Genomic DNA, 21,710 nt, shown 5'->3' with positions numbered 1-21,710 from the left:
TAATGGCTTTCTTTTTATAAATACCAATATCTTGGTGGCACTTAGCAGCCTTATATTCTTTCCCCCACTGCTCACCTGCATTAGTTTTTAACTGCTCAATGATAAATTATAGTGCTTTCACTCTCAAGCATAAAAGTAAGTGCTGTAATTATGTGCCCTGTGATAGATTACTTCTACGCCAGGCAGTTCTCATGGATACATGCTCTAATTAGCAAGAAAACTTGTCTCTGTGGGGAAAAACGGTGCCTTTATTTTCGCTGTCAATTACCGGCCACCACACACCGAGCTGCAGACCTGTCAATGTTGCAGCAATTCCTCACCATAGACTGGCTAAAAGTCAGCATTTTCAATGACACTTTAATGAGAGGGTTCTGATGCATGTCATGATTTCCTTCACTTCAGCTTGTCTTGGTATATTTCATCTAAAAACTGCAGGTAAAGAAGAAGAAAACTTCCTTCATAAACAGAATAAAACATGAAACAGAAGAAGACAAATGATGAAGCACAACAGGGTGCATGTATCAAAATGACATGAGCACTGACTGAAATGTCACCGGATAGGAGCATGCTCACAGAGATCTCTAAGATATGTTGCTTTTCCTGAGAAGTCGGCCCTTATAAGGGGCGCAGCTTGGCAATAAAGGGCAACTGCAGATTGGCTCTGCTTGGCATTTTGACATGCATGTGGGAATCTGTGTACATCACACAAAAATAACTAAAAAGCAAAAGTTTTTTTCAAAGTATGGCCAGGCGAAAGCTTTGTACGATCCCAGTTGGTATGACAGTTTAATTACATTATATGTAAATATTCATAGATATTTGAGTTTGAAAAAACTACATTTTAAACAAACCCTTTGATCTGTGTTTTGTAATTGTTTCCTCTGGGTGCATTTGGTTGTGGTACCTCAAGTCATTTACCCTCTTTTGTTTGTATGTCTTGGTTCCTTTGCTAAGAACAATATTGTTAATTTCTATGCAGATGATACCAAACTGTATGTTTTTAAAAAACCTGCAAATTTTCAAATCAGTTACGCCGATTTGACAATTCAATAACTTTCTAAAAATCTGACAGCTGTCCGGTTTTTGGCAGTTGGAGATCAGATCATCTTTATTGTTGATTTAGTCACTAAAATCCTCGTTTTGTCGCTTTGAAACTTTTTTAAAAAGTGCCATATCGAGGAAACGGGCAGCTCAAAGAGCTGCACATGACAACGTAAAACAAACAAGACTTTGCAGTGGCATAATTAATGAAAGTAATGAAAAGTTTAAATGCACATTAAAATTAATGATGTCCCAATTATTAATCAAAGGCAGCCCTCAGTAAATGGTGTGTTGGCAGGGATTTAAAGGAACTCGGTGCTTCAGCATTTTTGCAGTTTGTTCCAGATCAGAGAAGCTGAATGTGGGTTTCATATGTTTGGTACGTTTCTGTTTGAACAGGAGTAGAAGGAAATGAACACTTATTTAATCTGATCCCTTATCTCAACTTAATAAAATATATCACTTAAAGCCATGTTGTAATATTCACGTGCCTGTTCATTATGTTGTGCAAAAGAGCCAGCAAATAAATAACATGGGCAAAATGCTTAGAAACCAATTCATAACAAAACAAGAACATCTATTACTATTATTAGTAATAAAAGTAATAATGCCAATTGTAAATAACACCTATACATTCTTCTTAATCTGTGTTGTATAACAATCATTGAAATTTAATAAAGTATTAACTGAAGTGACTTTTTCTAAAGAGAAAAACAGCTGCTGTATTATCAGTGTGGTTTTAGCAGTTGGTTCTCCAAGCGGCTGTTAGCGCCTCGTTTCCATTCGTTTACTACATTGTCAACACCAAAGCGTTCAGCTCTGGCCTTGTTACACGAGACGCCATTGTTCTAGAAACAAGTGACTGGAACAGCAGCCGGTGGGAAGAAAGGAGCAAACGATCCACGTAAAGCTCTACGAATCTGTACAGTAATGGAAGAAAGCGTCTAATTTCATAAACGGAGCCCTCATTGACATCATTGTCTTTGATTAATTATACAGACTTGGAACACCGGCTTCAGAGGTAGATTACTCCTCCAAGGTTATCTTGTGCAACCAGATCCATTTATCCGCTGTCACCACACTCCCTTTAAAGAGCAGAAACTGATCTGCAAAGTTCCCCAATATGAAATTGGCAGGAACCGCCTTGACACGGGTCAGACATGCCTCTGCCGCAGGTTAGTCCTCATTTAGCTCCAACATAATGGAAAATGACTGTTCCCATAATTCCTGCAGAATCACGCCTCTGCCACTGTTCGGTCCTGAGAGAGGGCCCCATGCATATTTTATGAGATGAGCTCATTAGCATATGTCGGGCTTTCGGGTGCGAGCCTTGACCTGTGTGTCTGCTTCACGTAGCACGACGAGCGCAGCAGGCTGACGGGGGCCCTCGCACATCACCTTCAATAATCAAAGAACATATGGCCGGCCGATCTGCCGGTGCAGATTACCACCCACGAGAAACTCCCACAGAAAGTTATTAGTTGTCAAGGCAGCCATAAACATGACAAACAAATCAGCAGGCATTGACTTTTGCAGCGGAGGGGAAGGAATGAGTCATGAGGATCAAGTTTTTGTTTTGCATACACTTTTATATCCTAACCTTTTATTTCCCCCTCTGCTTTAATAGCTTCATTGTTTTGCACTGGCGTTATTATTATTATTGTTATTCAGGGACATGAGCAAAGGTGTCGACGTTTTAACAGGGTTATGAACTGACCCAGTCGCGAGTCGGAGACGAATTTTAAATGGCGTCTGAAAACATGCATCAGAATAGTGCAGCTTTTCTCCTATAGAGCGTCAGAATTAATATGGAAATTAACTTCACACTGATTCATGAGGAATTTACATTTTAAATTAGTTAAACCATTGTACAGCTCCAGACTGCGACTTTCTTTTAATATATGCTTTATGTTTTCTGGGTTTAGTGTGCTTATTTAACACAATGAAATGCATGCAAGCACAATAAGAAGCAGCATAATGCAGGGAGGGAAGCAGAAGGTTCAAGTTATGTAAAACCTAAACAGAAAATATTGGTAAGAATATAAAATACATGGAGATCACGGTAAAGAATATCTACTGAAGACAAAAAATAATCCTAAACCAGAGAAAAGTGACGGATGGTTTGGGAATTTTTCTTTTATTTGGATTCAATAAGGACAAATTAAAATAAATATATTTTTATATTATAAATGTATAATAAAAAGCAGTTGTTTTAATGTTTTCTCCAAGTCAGTTTATGATAAAGAAATAATCTGAGAATATTGTAGAAAACAGCTGATTTATGTCTGATGTTTAGTGTGTGCTTTTAAGTTTATTTTTTTCTATTCAGGATAAAATATACATTATTACTTTACGTAATAAATGAACTTTAAACCATGAACTGAATTCCTTTAGTGAATTTGAACATGACTGAACATTTTCACCTCTAAAGTAAACGTAACAGATCTGATCATCTCTCTGGGACATTAGTTATTTAATGGTTAAAAATCCATCTAAACCATTAACATCAGAGTTTTACCTTGTATGCTTATTTTTGTTTTTATTTATTTGTCTGGTTTTTGTTTTGGCTTCCTGATGTTTGCCAATCTCCAGTTGGCACTGCTCTAGTTTTCCTGCTCCACCACCTGCTGCCCAGTTTGCCTCGTTCAGTTCGCCTGCTTCCCTCACCGGGTCTCTTCCCGTTATGCAGAGTAATGCTGTAGAGATGTTTTGTTTCTGAAATAAACTCATATGTTGTTTTTTTTTAAGTAACATTATTTTTACAGCATGTTTTGTGCTGCGTATGCGCATCTCAGTGTTTTGTAAAACGGAGGTAAAGTAGGAGATTTCAAACAGAAATAAGCCATAGCTCCACTTACTGTACTCATCATTTAATGGTGTTTCGATAAATTAAGTATTTTAATTTAGCTTTGGTATAATTTCTTCTTGGAAAGCCTTCACACTAACATAACTGTTAAAACTTCTGCAGTGTTGAAACAAAATGTACCAAAACAAATTACATTAATGTGAAAAAGTAAACTAAGTCATTAACTAACTGAATTATTGTAAAGTAAGGACTTTTATCAAAACTCTTTATCTTTTATCAAGTTTTCTTGACGTGTACGAAGATGTTTGCACTAGAAAGTAGACTGAGGATACTTGATAAAAATCCTCACTTTACAATAATAATTTAATATTTCTGAAAAATAACTAGTTCCTCTAGCAGATTATTACATTTAACTTCCCACCCTCCCATGCAATGACTGAATTTTTCACCACTACTAAGGAATTAACTTTACACAATCTCCGATCTTGCTGAAAAGTTACTTGTAAGTTTTGTCTTATTTCAATTTTGCTAAGACGTTTGCACTAGAAAGTAGACGAGAAACACTTGGTAAGAGTTGGTTTTTGCAGTGTAGGTTGGAGAAATACTGACGGCAGCACTGAAGCTGGTTCACTAATGACCAGTTATCAGAGAGACTAACAATAGACCAGTCCTAAAACATAATTCTCAGCATTTATTTCCACAGAATAAATCACTTGGCACTGAAACATTTTATGATCGTGACAAAAACGGCGACGTGCGCCGAAGCCTCTGCGGTGAGGTCTGTTAATCGGGTAAATATCAGCAGACGCCGTCTCCACACAGCTCAGACAGGGGGAGACGGTAATAACACTCAAACCCCTGAGGAGGCAAGTGGGAGGAAAAAATAAGTGTAGGTGGGGAAAAAACAAAGTAATGAAAATGGGAATATCATCACAGCTGGCCAGTAGAGCAGAATTATCAGATCACAACTCGTGTAGGTTAAAGCACAACCAAAGCCTCAAACAGGGAAGAAATGGCTTTAATTTTTCAGATATGTGCTCATATTTGCATTTTTATGTACACAATGTAAAGTGTAGATGCTGTGCAAAAGGACCCGTTCTCCTTAGGCTTTTCACATAAGCGCTACATAAGAATAACAAACTTGAATATTTATTTTTTTGGTGTTAGACTAACAGATTGTAGTGAATGTATGTAAAGTGTGTGGAAGAGGAAACAGGTTTTTCTTACGCTAAGAATAAAAATACAGCCCAGGACTCCTTATGAAACTTACTATTGGGTCATATTTTAATTCAATAGAAGATATTTATACTTTTGCATGTGTTTATCTTCAGTGGCATCGATTCTGGATCAGGCAGACCTGACTTTACTGCCTTTTCCAGAACGCTGCTGCTGGCGTTCTGACGAAAACCAGGAAGATGGAGCTCATCAGCCAGTTCTACAGTCCTACACCGACTCCCTGGAGCGCAGAGAGTAGACTTTAAAATACTCTTAGTTTATAAATCACTGCTTGGCACCAAAGAAAATCTACCTTCCAGACTTCAGGTATTCTGGTGCTGGTCCACTCTGCATCCCCAGAACCAGAACCATTGAACAACATACATTCACTTGATTGAATTTGATGAAATGTAATGTTTACTGGTTGCTTCATAACCGGTGGCTGATGTTTTTCAGTGTAATGCACTTTGAACTGCCTTGTTCCTGAAATGTTCTATGTGCTAAACTTGAATTGATTTATTCCTAAATCAATGCCCCCATTGTCCCACAGTTTAACATTTTTTGGCTGCATAAGAAAACTAATTAAAAAGTTTGCTGACAGTTTGTCTCTTCCAGGAGAACAAATCTATTTAGTACTTGTCCAAAACCATCTGTGTTCTTCGAAGTTTGGGAATTACTTAGTGGTCTGGCTACCAGCCCAGATCCACCCCGGTGGAAAACCAATAAAACAAGTTTCAGTCATAAATATTATGATCTAAACAAGATTAAGTACTACTTTTTAACCATCATTTCTACCCGTTTTGTAAAAATACTTTTTTTTAAATTGTCAAACCATAGAATCATTTGAACAGCAGGCTGACATGTTCTTTTAATGGTGACAAATGAAAACCAGTCCTGGTCCCAAGACTATTTGTGTGATAAATGCTCTTTGATGCTTCTTATAGTGCAACGTCTGCAAAACAAGGAAGTCTGTACAAGAGAGAAGAACACTTTGCAGGGGTGCTTTAGTAGTTTTTAAAGGAAACAGAATTGGAAGTACAGTTTTAAGTTACTTTGAGTCAGAGAGTGATTGCTGCTGCTGCCTCCATTGTTTTCAGAGTAAACACAGCAGCAGAATTCATTGCACAAAGAGGCAGGATAGCTGCACCTCTATCGAATAAGTCTGGCTCTCTGCCCACTGCTGCTGACTTCATGATGGTTCAACTTCTTCTAAAGGTTTGCTATCACTTCTAATAAACTCCTGTGCTTCATGGTGTTGCAGTTCTGTTCATCTTCACAACAACAGGCTCTACTCTGCAGCTTCTTGTTTGCATGCACAGGGTGAGTGAACTTCAGTTTTGACACCTGACGTGTCAAATTAAAGGAGTTATGTTGCTGCTTCTAGGTTGAAAAGTCAGATATAAAAGTTAACATTCCTAACAGCTTCGATCTTTCTCTACCGTATTTGGATATGTGTAAATCTTAATATCAGTTTTAATAAAAATGAGAATTTCAAGGAATATAAACAAAAAGAACTGAAGAAAAGGTTTGGTAAAATGGAACAAAAAGGCCAATTTTTGTTGAGGAATAAATTTGGACAACCTCACATTTTCACTTGAAATGGCTAAAGTTTATGCTTAAGCTTTCTGGAGACTTCAGAGGGAAGATTGCATCAGCTTACGAATCGGGTGAGGGATTTATACGGGTTTCAACAGAATCTGAACTGGCAATCTTGGTGTATGGAGAATAGGCTGCAGGTGGTGGTGCACATTTAAACAGCTCCCAGCATGCACAAAAGACTAGTAACTAGTTACTTTTACTCAGTTACTTGATTAACTTTTTGAGAAAACATACTTTTAGGAGTAGTTTTGCTTCATTGTTCTTCTTACTTTCACTGATATTGTTAGTAAAACTTCTGCCTGCCGTGACTTCAAATGCAAATGCAAAAAATAACATGTTATTGGAGTCCTTTCACACGGCTAAAATGTTCATGTTTTGACCCCAAATAATTTGGAGTTTGACGGATTGACTCTTTTGTTTTCATATTTTTGCCTGTTTCCAGTGTCCCACCACCAGCTGTCGGACATCTTTCATGTCGTCCTTGGCGTCAGAAGTTTTTGACAGAAACAAATATTCAGAGTCAGGAGAGATGCCTGATCTCATAGAGAAGCAGTGAAAGACAGGCAGCTACTCAGATGAAATGAAACAGCACTGTTGCCCCAAGGCAGCTGTGCAGCACTGCGGGTGCACAGGCAGCGGCTGTCATCCAGTCACACCATCTTAAAGCCCGCTTTTACAACCAATTTTTGACCCGAGCTTCTTGAAAACCTTCTCCCTTAACCCATTAAGATGGATACAGTGTTTCTACGCATCTCCCTCTCAAAGTTGCGTGCTTCTCCCCCATAAGCCTGTCACATCTTTTGTGCCTCGCAGTCGGCGTGTTTAATATTGGCCAATAAAAGGGCAAAGTCAATAAAAAAAAACATGAATGCTGAAGATCTGATCTCTTGAATAGGTTTTATTGTATCAGATATGCCTTGTTTCCTCAAAGGCAAAGACATTAAGTGGCGACTCATGACTTCTCTGTATGCACAACTACGAGGTTCCCAGTGATGTCTAGCGCTCATAAACAATATAATTAACTTGGTTCTGCCTCAGAAACCGTTAAAAATACCCAGAATTTATTCATGTCCAGTCTTATTTTCCAGCAGCACTGTTTTGGTACACCTGTCTACAGGAGTGTAAAACACACTGCTGGAGGAATAAATTAATGCCAGACGTGTTTTTGTTTGAACAAAATTCAAGTTGGAAGAGGTAGAAGAGCAGTAGAGGTCAAAAATGTGATTGGGATTACAGAAAGCTCACGAGATGAGTTGATCCACTGGAACAAGTCCATGAAAAATGAAAAGGAAAAGATTTTAATCTTCACTTTTTATTTTCATTGTATACAAGTTTCAAAAATCAAACTGTTGAATAAATTGGTTTGGGTTTGTGATCTTAAAATCTGCTGCAGTTTTGAAAAGTGGTACCAGAAATAGCATTTAGGTTTGCATAAATAGATTAAAGGCTGAGCAAATCATTTTTATAAGTGTTTGGTTGACTAGTTGATGAAATGTATGGAGCCAGAAGTCATGCTAATGTCATGACTTTAGTTGCTTTGTGTACTGGTTGGTTTCTGCTTTCCCCCGTTAAAAAACAAATGTGATGTTTTTGAAAAGTCTGAGTTGTGTAAATTATATTTCAGTTCAGGTTTGGCCATTATCTTACTTTTTGGACAATAAAAATAAAGCTTAGAGTCAGATGCTAACTTTAGCATCATCAGCTAGCTTAGCCGTATTCTAACTGCACCTGGATTATTGCTTAATAATATTATGCACAACGATTTTGTAAGGTTAAAAAATTATTTAACACATTTTTATTATATATAAAAACATGAATTTTACAGAATATTATTGATAAATTGTTAAAATATAAAAGATTCCCTGCGTAGAACTGCCCATAGCACCATATGAGTTTGTTTTGGTTTTTTCTTTTATGTTTTTTTTTTCCTCCAAATCTTGTCGAAGGAGTAATAAAAATCTGAGAAAATTCATGTACTCCACTGGCCTCCGTCTTTTCTTCTAAACATGTTTGAAGTTGTTGCTTCTGTTTTAGATTAAATTATTTATCTTGGAACAAAGCTTGCAAGCAGTAAAAAAAAATAATCCTGCAATCTTATATATATCAGAACTAAATGAAGTTTGATTTTTATTCAATTTTTTCAGTTATTTCATCTCTGTGTTTCCATAGCACAAAGATTAGTCATTTCAGTCTCTACATTATAGCCTCGTAAATGAAAAGCTAAACTGAAAATATATTTCATATTTTTTAAGGCAAATGCGTGACATGTAGTCTCAGTTCACACCATAACCCTGAATGGAGACAAGCGGTGGAAAATAAAGATTTGGTTGCTCGAAGCAGCACCAGGGTAACTGAGAGTCTTCTGTTTGACACTCATTATCCGAATCTGGAAAAAAATCCCTAAGTGGCCACCTGGCTACTTCCCGCCTGTTCCTTCCAGCTAGCAGTAAGAAGGATCGGGCGCATCGGTCAGTCTTCTTTTTGTGCAGCAGCTTTGAAGTTCTCATTGGACGACCACCACCCAGAAATTGTGGGCTCCTGCTGCAAAGCAGAATGTTAAAAAGGAGCCGTGAGCCCGCCTTCCCTCATTGCTGTTCTGAAAACCCCAATTCTGGCACAAAAAGCAGACCTCATATTGAATAATCGCCGTCCAAACTGTGTGACTCCATTCTGCAGAAAAACCATCAACACACTGTTAGTCATCCACCAGAAACTCTAAACGATGTATTTATTGACTTTACCGCAGCACTTGTTAGTGTTTGAACCAGACTGGTCTTACTTCCTCCACCTGCACATTTAAAGGATAGGTCAGTGGTCGTGTTGAGAGCTTCTGAGCAGTCAGTGTCTTGCAAGTGGTGGGTAACATTTAGCATCTTCACTTTAATGAAAAAGAAAATATAAGAGCTAACAGCTACTCAGAGTAAGGGCAAGAAAAACAAACAGTGTTATATTTTATTTTTTCTTTTTTTTTAACCTTTTGGTAGTTTTCTTCAGATGTATATCAAAACATGCTTAAAAAATGTATCGTGCAGTATATTGCACTCCATTAATTTTAATGATTTTATACTTGTTTCCTTTTTTATTAACCGTTATAATTGTATTTAACAAAAATATGTGTAGTTAAGTCATTTTATTGTTTTGTTTACACTTTATATGTTTTTAGCCACTGCTTTCATAGTCTTTAACGAATCCACATGATTCTACCTAAACAGCAGTCTAACAATAACTTCACGGCTAAACATAGCCTGTCTTTCTTTTGACTAGATGTTTACCACTGAATATTTTCTAGAAGTATTATGACTGTATGTGAGCTCATCATCCAGGTCATTAAATATAAAAATAAGACAGTCCATCCAACAAGTAAAATTTACCGTGCATCTGGTTTTGCTCACATCCGTACTGCAATAACAATTGAAATTTGAAACATACAATACCAATGGTTAGTTGCAGCTATATACATTGGAGATTTAAAAGCAGTCATATGCTGCAGACTGTCACTACCACCACTGCAGCATTCTAGAGATGTACAAGTTTTTGAGCTTTAAAAAAGTTATTTGTAACTTGAGTCTTATTTATAATTGTCCCCTCTCTGTCTGATTTTGAGGATACTCTGTTATTGGAGACAATTAGATCAGTGAGAATGTCATCTGTGGCGGAGCGTACCATCCCATTTCGCCGTACTGTTACCAGGCAATCAGCTTCTCCTGTAAAGGCAGCTAATCAGTGGGAGTCATTGCCTGATGATGTGAGGAGCTGCAGCTCTTTGCAACTTTTCGAAACTAACTTGAAAATTGTGTTAACTTCTCAGATATGTAATCATTAACTATGTGTGTGTGTAGTGTGACAACTTGTAGTGTTATATTTTCTGTCGCCCATTTTTTCGAATTAGCTCACGCTATAATCTGGTGCTGCACATCAGATGGTGGCATTTATGTTTGCTCTACAGTGTCCTTCTCTAAATGTAATTTATTACTTACTAATTCCAATAGTGTGGATGAAAAACATCCAAAGATTGATTGCAAAAGCACACAACTTTTCTCTGAGCTGCTAGTCAGAAGGGCGTCTTCATTTGGGAAAACCCAAAACCAGCTAGTTTTCCTCACAGTGAGGAAAGATGTTCATGTTTTCCTCTGATTCTTATCTGCAATGAGTGAAAATGGAAATATGGATGAACGAACTGAACACTTGAGTCTTGATTTATTCAGATTTAAATATGTTGAGCTGTAAAAATGGGTAATTCCAGTTATATCGAAGTAAAAGTTTCCTTGGGTAAAAAGGCATTCACAGCAGTACAGTAATTTAAGTTGAAGAAATCACATAATAGATGTAAGATATAGATTTCATCAGTTGCCTTTACTCTGCCAAGGAAATCCTTTCATCACTGATTCCTCTGAGATGGTATATCACCTTGACTATAATCTTAGGGTGATAAAAAATAAATTAGCCGTGTGTCCTACTGAACGAAGGCTGCCTCTGTGCTAAAAATTGAACTTTTCCCCCACTGAAGATATGGGAAGCTTAGCTTTAGAGACAAAACTGGCCTGCGGCAATAAAGAAAACCTACACTGGCTCAGCTCTCCCCAGAGTGAAAATGTCTGAATCCCCTGCCAACAAAATCTATGATGCAATAGATTTTGCTACAATGAAAGGTTATAATTAAAGGCCGTGATCCGAATGCGGAGTCTTCTCGGGGAATCTCGACACAGGAAGATGATCGGAGCGCACTCTTTCAAATGTTCGATAGATGGAAAATACCTCTAATGGCGGAAGAGAGCAGAACTGACAAAGGGGTCGTGTTGTTTGAATACGGACTGCTGCTGTTCTCGGCGTCACAGAGAGCGAACGAACACACAACCAGAAGAAACGTCACTGCAGAGACCTGTCAGCAGTCTGGCTGTAGGAAAAGCAACAAGCCAAACTGAACTTTGCCTCACCTGTTTTTTACTGACTTTGTGTTGAAAACTCAGACGACGCCTTGGCTCACACCGCTTCTGATTGAGTTTTGAACCCTGCTGCTGTGTTACAGGGCATGCCAATAAATTCTGCTGAAGGCAGCGCAAACCATTGACAGATAAGGTTATGGCAGGAGCGAGATGACGAGGCATCATCAGGGAAGTGGTCACTATGGATATGCTCTAATGGAGAACGACAGCGGTCTGTGAAAACGGCCTGATCTGACGCTTCTGCAGGAGGATTCACGGCTCTGTGGGATATTAAATCATGTTTCTCCAGTAAACATCGATAACTTACAACCTTGAAATCTTTTGTTCTTGGATAAACTAATATTATGAGAACCGAGGTGTTTCAATAAAGAATATCCTTGAGTAAACGTTTTTCATATTCATACAGCTTGTTTTTTTCAGCCTACAAATGTGACAAATGATGTAAGTAAAAGAGCAATGCACTTATTGAAATATTAAATCTCATCATCAAAGACTTGGAGAGTCTGACACTAAGCTGTACTTTGCTTTAAATAGAAAACACATTTCCTATAATCATTGTACTAGACAGGCGGGGACAGGTGATTATTCTTCTTTCTTGAACAGGTTAGGATAAAACTATTCAATCATGTTTGTTAAATTTTTTGGCACAAAATTATTCTTTCGGTTTTGAGAATGAGCTGTCCAGGGCCTCTTGCCACTTTAAATCCAGATGAGATGCTGGTGGTCACGCCTCTTAGCTCAATGTTTACATTCACACATGAAAATAGCTGCAAACAGATGTGCAGTTATATAACCATACATCTTTGAAAAGCAGAGGTGGAGCCTCCTGCGCAGCCAACAATAATGCAGCAAGTGGTTTCTGGATGGCAAATCAACAACAAAACGCTTGTCTTTTCCAGCAGCCATTGTACAGCGCACACAGAGGTAAAACCAGCTGAACAAACATGCTAGAGCTTCACTTGAGTTGCTAGGTAATGCTTTGGGCTTCACTACGGTTGCTAGGAAACAGGGCTGATTTGTGATGTTACATTCCAAAGGTTTATGAAACGGCTCATTTTTCAGACACCAAGAAACATCAACTTGTTGGCATAAAATTACTTTTAAAAAAAATGTATTTATTTATTTAAGCACTTGGATGTTTTTAGAAGCAGTAGAGAGCCAAATGGAAGTACATAAGATCGCTTCATGTGATCGTGTTCTTGAAAATAATCTGTTTTAATCTAAAATGTAAATGTTTTTTTGTAACTGTGCTTTATTAAATATTTCCTTTGTGGGAATGTCTGCCCTTTAATAAGAGTCTTGGTAAGCGTAGCTCTTGTAAAAGTTCAACATAAAGAGAAGCTCTTTTCATGTCAGACCTTACGCCACGTCCAAGATGTACGAGTATGTTTTTGGACTGTCGTTTTTATTTTATTGAACAAGACGAGCAATAATGTGAAGCGTGACACTCATTTTAGGTTCAGCCTCCTTTATTCTGCTTCCTGTAAATGAAATCGGTTTCCTTCAGAAGTCACCAAATGAGTACAGACTTCCCCTGTGATTATTTTATTCTCAGTATAATTACAACTCTCTCTGAAGTCCAGTCAACGTCTCATGAAGATCAAAACCATACAGGTTGGGGAAAATGCTGAAGACGTTTGCAGCAGGTTTGTGCTCTAAAAATAGTATCAAATTTAAGTTTTTAATGGTGTACTACATCCTACTTTATGAGGCCGAATTTAATGTAGTATAAATTTTGCTGGCGATTCAGTGTGTGAACCTTGACTTCCTGCTACTGTGGTGCATCAAAGCGGAGGCAACGAATCAAAAACTCATTTTAAGTTTCTTACAATAAACTGGAAACTTGAAAGCCTTTTGCATCCAGATTTGGTCTGAATATTTCCTGATCCAGACCAAATAAAATCTCTATAGATGTGATGAATTAATTCTGCACATTTCTGCTACACCCGGCTGTTTGTCACCATAATGTCAAAGCGCCAAAAAAATGAGCATTTTGTACATTTTTCACTGTTTTGTTGCCATTTTATTTATTTAGTTTGCTCCAAAGTGGACATCTTGTATTGACAATTTTTTTTAATCTCTTTTTATGGCATGCATCTGTCATTTTAACAGCTAAATTGTAAACAAAAGCCAGTTGATCTGCTGCAAGTTTGAACCTCTTTAATCACAGCTGAATGCCTTTTGCCCATTATGGCTGCTTCCTTATTCTAATTACCCTGATTTAATAAGTGCATTTGCTTGCAGTGACAGACACGCATCCCAAACTGTTATGACTGTCATTACTCGGCTGCAGCATTTTTCAGCCAACACAGTTCCCATTTTTGCTTAATTAGACATTGCTAAATGTTAGCAGATAAAGCCTGGGTGAGCAAGTCGGCCTGCGTTCAGATTTACACCCGAGCCGAGCAGATGGCAGTAAATTAGAGATGAGAGAGAGAAGAAATGAAGTGGGGGAAGGAAAACAGTCACATCTACTTTTTCTTGCATAATACAACAAGTTTGTGTTTTATTTTTTTCTAATAAATGCTTGTGGAGATGGAGCCTGTCTTCCACTTCTCAACCTTTCGTCTCTTTTAATTTTTCTGCAGTGTTTTGATTCTGCACTAAGCTTAAACTATTGTGGAAAGCGGTAATTCAGCGTTTCCAGGAGCAGACTTCAAAGCAAAAGGAGTTGCTCTGTTAAACTTATCTACTCATTGCATCAAAAATCTCTAATGTGAAGGAAAGCTGTGAAAATATGCACTGAATAAATTTGTCAGCTGTTTCAGAGAAATAAAGGGACATTAGATTTTTTTAAATTGTGATTAGCAGTGGAAAGCTGAGTTAGGACATCATAATAGGTTAGGAGGCTACAGAATAGCTAACAGTTAAAACAAAGCAGGATTTCTACAAGGTCCTAAAAAGTAAAACTAACTTTTATAGCCTTACAAAATCTTAAGTGGACCCTAATTTTCAACAGCAGATTTTACACTTCATATTTTTTTTTTTCTTCCATTAGGTTTCTTTTTAGGAATGAACATTTAATGGTTCTATGACTCTCAGTTTTGTGTTTTTTTAAAAAAGGTTTAGTTTAACAGGGATTTGAACCTGAAGCTGAAACCATAATAACAGGAAGTTGACAGATTATAACTCTTTAGGTGTAAAAGCTCTGGAGTTGAAAAGCATCAGTTGGCACAGATTTAAAGTTTATATCTTATGTCACCTTTTTGTATTTCTAGACATAAGCTTTTCATTTAAATAATAGTTCCAGAATAAACTAGTTAAGCTTTTGTAACTGACTTTAAATGGGATAGTTAAAACATTTCCAGGTGAATGTCCAGGACTTCCACTGAGATGAGCTCCATTTCCAGTGCTGAAAACCAGTGCTATCCCAGAACCAGTTTACCGGGACAGCGGGGACCAGCAGCCAATCAAAACGCTGCAAACTCCAGATTTTATTTGATTGGTTAGCAGTCATGTTAAATGATAAAACTGTTAAACGAAGCATTTTGACAGCATTAAATTTGACAAAGATAATAAAACAAGCTTCCCTTATTTATGTAATTCATCAATAACCTTTAACCTTTCCGGTTTTAATACCACCAGCTGCAGGTGTGGATGAGAAATGAGCTGGTCATGTTTTTAGATTAAGAAGGTAAAATAAACCGGATTTGTTTTTGTGAGTTGTTCTCTTGAAAACAGAACAACCTCAGATTCAGATGCTGCCACAGCACATTTAAACAAAACTTATTCAATCTATTTCTCAAATGTTTTTCTGCATTTTCCTTGACTGAGGCCACCCCAACAACACCTTATCATTTGATTATCCGAGACATTTCGTAAAGATTGTCCATGCGCAGAGGGCTGGTGCTGCCTAATTAAGTGTCTGTGATGGTGTGCAGCTGACATTTTTTGCGACTGCAGAACGGTGAAGAACCGAAAACAAATTAGACCCACTTGGTATGCGCCATCGGCAAACAATGCGAGGCTCATGAATATGAAAATCAGCACTTGATGTTGTTTATGGTAAATACCACACGTAAATGACGGCGGATAAGTTTAGCATTTCAGGTCACATTTCCAACTTTTTAGAAGCTAATATTGTCAGATAAAAAATTTAAATTAAAGATGATTAAAGGGAAACAAATGGTCCGGCTAATTGACACGTTTATCATGCCGTTTTGTTTTCCACGGCGCCCAGCTGTTATTGTTTTAAACGTGATAGATTGGGATTCTGTTATACATCCTTTCATACAGATCCAGTCTAAGTGTTTAACTGCACAGTTTTATTCAAAATACATGCACATTAGTCTCTTTTTTTTCTCAGAACAAGATTCATCGCCATGGTCTTTCTATTACCACAGTAATCTAAATGCAAATTTTAACTGTCCCTTTTTTCCACCAAGATGATGCTTCTGGCACAGCATGAGCACTGGAATTGAGATGTGTTTTCCTGCTCCCATTCTAGCTCCGTTACATGGAAATTTAGCTCCGGATAAAAACTGCTTACCATGCCGACGTTTGTACAAAAAGAGGAAGTTGTAATTGAATAAGAAATATGCCTTTTAGTGAATCGTTAGATTTTCAAGGAGCGCTGACTTCTTTTTTTTATTTATTTATTTAATGATGGAAATAGTTTGTCATTTTCGAATAAACCTGTAATTCTAATCCACATGCATTAGATTAAAGTGGAATACAGAGGTTTTCCTAACAGTAAATGTCACTTTCTTTGCACTTTTAGTTTAGAAACACAGCTTGATTCCCCCAGCTGCCCTGCACACACTGATATGGATTGGTCGCAGTGAAAGGGCTTTATCACTGCTGCCTCCCTTCCTGCCCCATCATCAATTTTCCCTGCATGGGTATCGTCCTGAGTGACACCTGGTGAGTTGCTTTCTCCTATCTCCTCCTCCCTCTGCACTGTAAATACATCCACAGTGCAGCAGCCGGCCGCGCCTCTCCTCTCCTCCTGGCGTAATTGCAAACCGGAGTGCTGGTGGTCTCATATACCAATAACCTTCCTCTGCTGAGCTGTTCTCCATCGCTGTGCTGCTGGGTGGCTTTTTCTTAATCTGCGTATTAATCTGAATATCTGGAGTCAAAGTCACCAAGTCAAAAAGCAAGTAAGAAAAGGTTTAGGATCCATTCTGGATATGTTTAAATCTATATTACATAGAGAGAGGTTTTTTGAATTGGCGTTTAATTCAATTATATGGCATCATAAATATTTTCTTTTTGAAAACTCCACTCTGCTAGACTCTTAACTTCTTAAATTTTTTAGAATATTCTGGTTCTTGCATCAAATATTAGTTTTTGTCACATTTAAAGCTGCAGTATGTAACTTTTATAAAGAATACGTTTTTTTGCATATTTAACTCTCACTATATTGTGACAGGATGTTATGAGACAAAATTGAGCTTCTCTGCCTTCTCTCTGTGCTAACAGAAACAACCAATCAGAGCCAAAGGGCGGGTCTTAATGCTGTCAATCACCTTTCAATGTGGCGCTGAAATTTCTTACATTTTTTAACTTTTTTTTTTTTTTTGCCTTGAGATGACATTTGTTGTGAATTGGCACTATATAAGTAAACCAAGATGAAAACAAGTTTGGTTTTTTTTCGTCAGTCCACAGGAAAAGTTTTGGGAATAATCAAACAGGTTTTCTTGGCAAATTTCACAGGTGTCATTGTTGTTTTTACTGTTGTTTGGTTTTGGTGGGACATCATCTTTTTACAGAGGGACATGTTGGTTTGGTTTCCATATTCTGATGAGAACTTGTGCAGTTAATCCTTCAAATTAAGAGCTAACAAAACATCTAGTGTTTTTATTGACAACCTTGACACCAATCAGTCCAGCGGATATGAAAGCATCACTCCATCATTCTAACTGAACCAGTATGCATAGGGAGCTCAGGGAAAGGTAGACCACTGACTTCACAGTGGGAAACAGGATTTTCCACCAGTGGATAAACCCTTCGGAGGAGGGACTGGATGTGGTCCAATGTGCTGTGGAAGCAGCAAGCTGACTGAGTGTGGGCGAACTGAATCTCCTTAAAGACTGATGCTGGGCAGGAAAACCTTTGTGATGGTAGAGCTAACCTTCATTCTTCCAGTTAACTTGTTTTTTTTTTTGTAAAACAAGACGGCACATTTACAGCTACAAGTACAAACAGGATGTTGACCTAAAGTCTCTAAACCGAAAAAGTGAATTTAGTTTGGTTGTGTTGATCTGTTGGCCGCTGCTTGGTTAAAACCAAAAACGATTTTCATTATAACTACTGTTTGTGTAGTTTTATTTTGAAAAATATTAACTTCCGCCTGACTTCTTTCCACACGCCGATCATCTCTACTGCAATTACTAAAACTGAGCAACTAGCACAGTTAAACCCAAAACTTCCAGTTTTCAGCAACCTGCACCAGCAAATCACTTTGCTTATTCTTGGAGGATAAAGTCCAGTAATGCTGCATTCCAGTTACCTGGGAAATTGTAACTTCAAGCTGGGTTTGAGGTCCGAACCAAGGTAACGGCGTTCTAGTTGAGAAGTCAGAATTTTAACATGTCGGCGGTAGATGTTTGCAGTTTCTCTTGCAAACATTTTAAACTTTACTTTCCATAAACAAACGATTTTAATTTGTTCAGTTTATGGTTGCAGGCGCTACACGTGCACTCTATAAAATAAACGTATTCCCAGCACATCTTTCTACTATTGGTCCGAGCAGCAGCCATTTTGAAACACAAAGTCGGCCTCACAAGTTCTAACTCGGGGTAGTCAGAGTTCCTCCCACTTTCAGATTGGGAAATCAGACTTTGGTGGTTGATTTTTCAAACTGGGAAGTCGGAATTTCCCAGTTTCATGTGTAGCATAAGTTGTTGTAGGTAACCAGGAAAAGCCGGTGTGGAGTTTTAGCTCTGAGTATCAATGAAGTGGAATGGATTATTTTGTGAATCAACAGAAATGGCGATCCTAGAGGTAATGTTTTATTGTAAATATGTGTGGAGGGGTTCAGCCTGACTAAATGGTAACCCTGATTACTAAGTGTGTCTCCCTTCCCAGGGTTTGCTGGATCTTCTGGTGTAATGATGATTCTTTGAGAGCCGGTCGGAACCGAGAGGAACAGCTTCTGGTTTCACATACGTTTTATTCCTATTCCTACGTGCCGTTTGCTTTCACTATACTACTATCAACATGGAATAATTCAAAACAAGGCTGCTTTTTTCCATTAATAACTTCAAAGAAAACATATTGCTGCACAACAATATTCATGACCGTTAAGTAAAAATAAGTCCAGAAGACAGATGGTGAGAAATTTTCTTACCAACACCTGGATTATGTCATATGTTTCGTCAACAACAAGTTAGTTTCATGTTTTTTTGTTCTGTTTATGAAATGACACATTTACTTTTAGATTAGTTCCTTGAACTCAGAAATTGTTTCACCAGAGCATTTTATTAACTTTTCAAGTGTTAAACCACTTGAAGTTGCAACAACTCTTTGCTAACTTGAAGTTATTCCAGTGAAAAAATAACATTCACTTGATTTGCTAGAACCTCTTGTATTTCTGCATTGCAACATGGATGCTTTTCACCTGAGGGAACCACAATAGATTTATTTTAAGTTTGAGCTTTTCTAAAAAGTCTCCACATCATTGGTCACATCTCTGACCTGCTATTCCTTCTTTCTTTTGTTTTGCCAACAATAAAAATCTAATCTTCCTCTTACAAGAGAATTTCTAATTTTTTGCCTACAAACATCTTCATATTAATTAAAAAACATCTTTCAATGTGCTGCAACTAAGCTACTTCATGGAAAACCTCTCATTTAAAATTGAAGCTATTCCTTTGAGCATTCAGAAATTCTTTGATGTTGAGAAAGTCAGGAGTTTATTTAAAGGTCAAAGCAAAATGCCAAAAGCTGGACACTTATGAAAAAGTCAAAGCAGCAAGAAAAAAGAAAAGTGACAGTTTGGATATTTTCTTTTCCCCAACAGTCTAAAAGATTCACAGGGAAGTTATTGTTAATAGAGAAGCTTTAAAAAACCTAAAAGCAAACCTGCAGTACAACTTTCAGAGCACCTTACTCAGACTTCGTGATTATTATGCCATTATCAAGGCGAGGACACTAATGAAGACTTTCTGTTTTACATCAGCTGTGCAGTTTTAATTTGATACAAGAAGACACTAAATGACAATTGTCATCTGATTAGATCTGTTGAGCGCCAAATTGCTACACTTCATTAAACTCCTTAATAAAATTTGCATATGTCTGATCATTTCAAAGAAACTGAAAATGTGGAAATCGTGACAGTAGAACTTCAGAATATGCTTGTTTTTTAATACAGAGGTCTGCCTGGTGTTCAGAGATTAGCTGCTCATTTTTAATAGTTCAACCACCAATGCATACCTTAATATGCACCATGAAAATCTACAGTATTTCTTACAGCCAATCAGCACCAAGGAAAATGCATGGTGCTTCAGGATTGGCTGCTTTGAAAATGCCAGCCAATAGAGTGTCAACTAGCATTGAGCAAAGATAATTCAGCTTCCAAAGCTGCATTTTCTGTTCAAACATTATATGCAAATAATCCATAAATAGGCTAATTTTCCACAAACAGGTTGGGCTCTATTGTAGATACTAAAATACAGTAATTTATCAATTTTAATAGTCAGTTTTGTATAGCAATTATGTTTTGGTTCCATTTAAATAACCGTAGAGTCATTTTTTGGATACAATTTCATTGATATTTTAACTGTGACATGTAAAAATGACTTTCAGTATTTTTGTATTTTTGTTCCATGTGAAACTTTGAAACCGTTTTTACAAAAAACAGTGAAAAATTCATAGCCAATCAAACTGAACTGGTGCCATCCATGCCTGCAGAAGGAAAGCACCTGAAGGGGGCAGGAGGGTCTCCGTTGGATGAAGCTAATTAGATGTTTTACACACACCGCTCTCTAATTGTGCTGTCTCTGTGTTGTTTTTGGATCTTTTAATGGGCTTTTAATGTCTCAGGCAATATTTTTGGCTCTTTGACCAGGCAGGTGTGCATTAATAGGAATTAAATAGCTTCTTCACACCACTTGTAAATCTAATAGAGAAATGTTGTGACACAAGTTGGAGTCTGTGACTGATGGTGTGTGTGACAGGGACCTTGTCAGCTGTAGTTTAATGAATCACACTTGTCCCACAACAATCCCTTGCCAGGACTCTCTCATTGTTGTATTCTTCCAGCCATTTAACAGTCTGGGAAATCAGCGGATAACATGATTACATCGCCCGGGGCTAGAAACAGCCAATGTTCCTGTTTTGTGCAATGGCCATTGTTGAATGCTGACAATCCAATAAAAATAGCCAAACAGTTGACAAATGATCGCCCGTGGGCCTGACAGCGCATTTTTCCTTCTTGCCTATCTTCCTCCCTCTGAGGCATTCTTTGCTAAAGCCCACTCAGTGGTTATTAGGACGGATAATGCAGAACACTGATAATAATCCTATTTGTTCAAGTTACAAATATCCTCAAATATGTTTCACATTTGAGTTGAGCAACCTGGTGTAAGGGCAGCAAACATTAACATGCGTGGTCATTGCTTTATGTTTTGAAAAATTATTCGCAAAAACGGTTAAGAAGCCAGAAGGAATTATCCTATTTGGACATGATTTAAATAATACGATCTGTAAGCAGCTGTCGTATCTTATGGATTTTGCGCCTGTTGCATAAACTGTTGCACTCCAGGCGGTATTAGATAGTTCATTAAAACTGGAGCTGCCATCTTTGGACCTTAAAGAGAAACAATCAAGAGTCAATTATTATGGTTAGAAACTGGTAATCAGGCCCAAAATGTGGGGGTAGTGATGGACTGAGACCTGAGCCTTCAGAGACGCATAAAGACAGTTACAAAGTCAGCCTTTTATGAAGAACATTTCTATGAATTAAGGATTAATGTCAAAGCAAGACCAAGAGAAAGTAATAGCACCAAAGTATATTGAATACCGATTATTGTTGAATCAGTGTTTCAGAGCATTTCTGGAGACCAAACATGGGGAAGCAGCGTTTATGTCTGCTGACTCTCATTAATTATGATAAACTCCAACCCTGAAACACTTCCAAGTATTATAAAAAAACATTTCAA

The 21,710-nt window shown here is 37.6% G+C and overlaps 1 protein-coding gene and 2 long non-coding RNA genes across 3 annotated transcripts in view; 2 read left to right on the top strand and 1 right to left on the bottom strand.

Annotated features, from left to right (window-relative positions):
- Positions 1-21,710, top strand: part of LOC103140510 (uncharacterized) — a 134,653-nt gene that overhangs the window by 30,353 nt on the left and 82,590 nt on the right. The gene's annotated exons all lie outside the window — the stretch shown is intronic.
- LOC103140508 (cadherin-12) overlaps positions 1-21,710 on the bottom strand; it is a 161,808-nt gene that overhangs the window by 113,994 nt on the left and 26,104 nt on the right. The gene's annotated exons all lie outside the window — the stretch shown is intronic.
- LOC107836660 (uncharacterized) lies at positions 6,321-7,936 on the top strand. The gene is made up of 2 exons (XR_001662607.1): positions 6,321-6,382; positions 7,104-7,936. It is a non-coding gene; the product is annotated as an uncharacterized LOC107836660 (long non-coding RNA).

The sequence above is a fragment of the Poecilia formosa genome, unplaced genomic scaffold (genome assembly GCF_000485575.1).
Source record: "Poecilia formosa unplaced genomic scaffold, Poecilia_formosa-5.1.2 Scaffold72, whole genome shotgun sequence".
Taxonomy (NCBI): Eukaryota; Metazoa; Chordata; class Actinopteri; order Cyprinodontiformes; family Poeciliidae; genus Poecilia; species Poecilia formosa.
The sequence above is the reverse complement of the archived record's forward strand: the minus strand, read 5'-3'. Positions and strand labels throughout refer to the sequence as shown.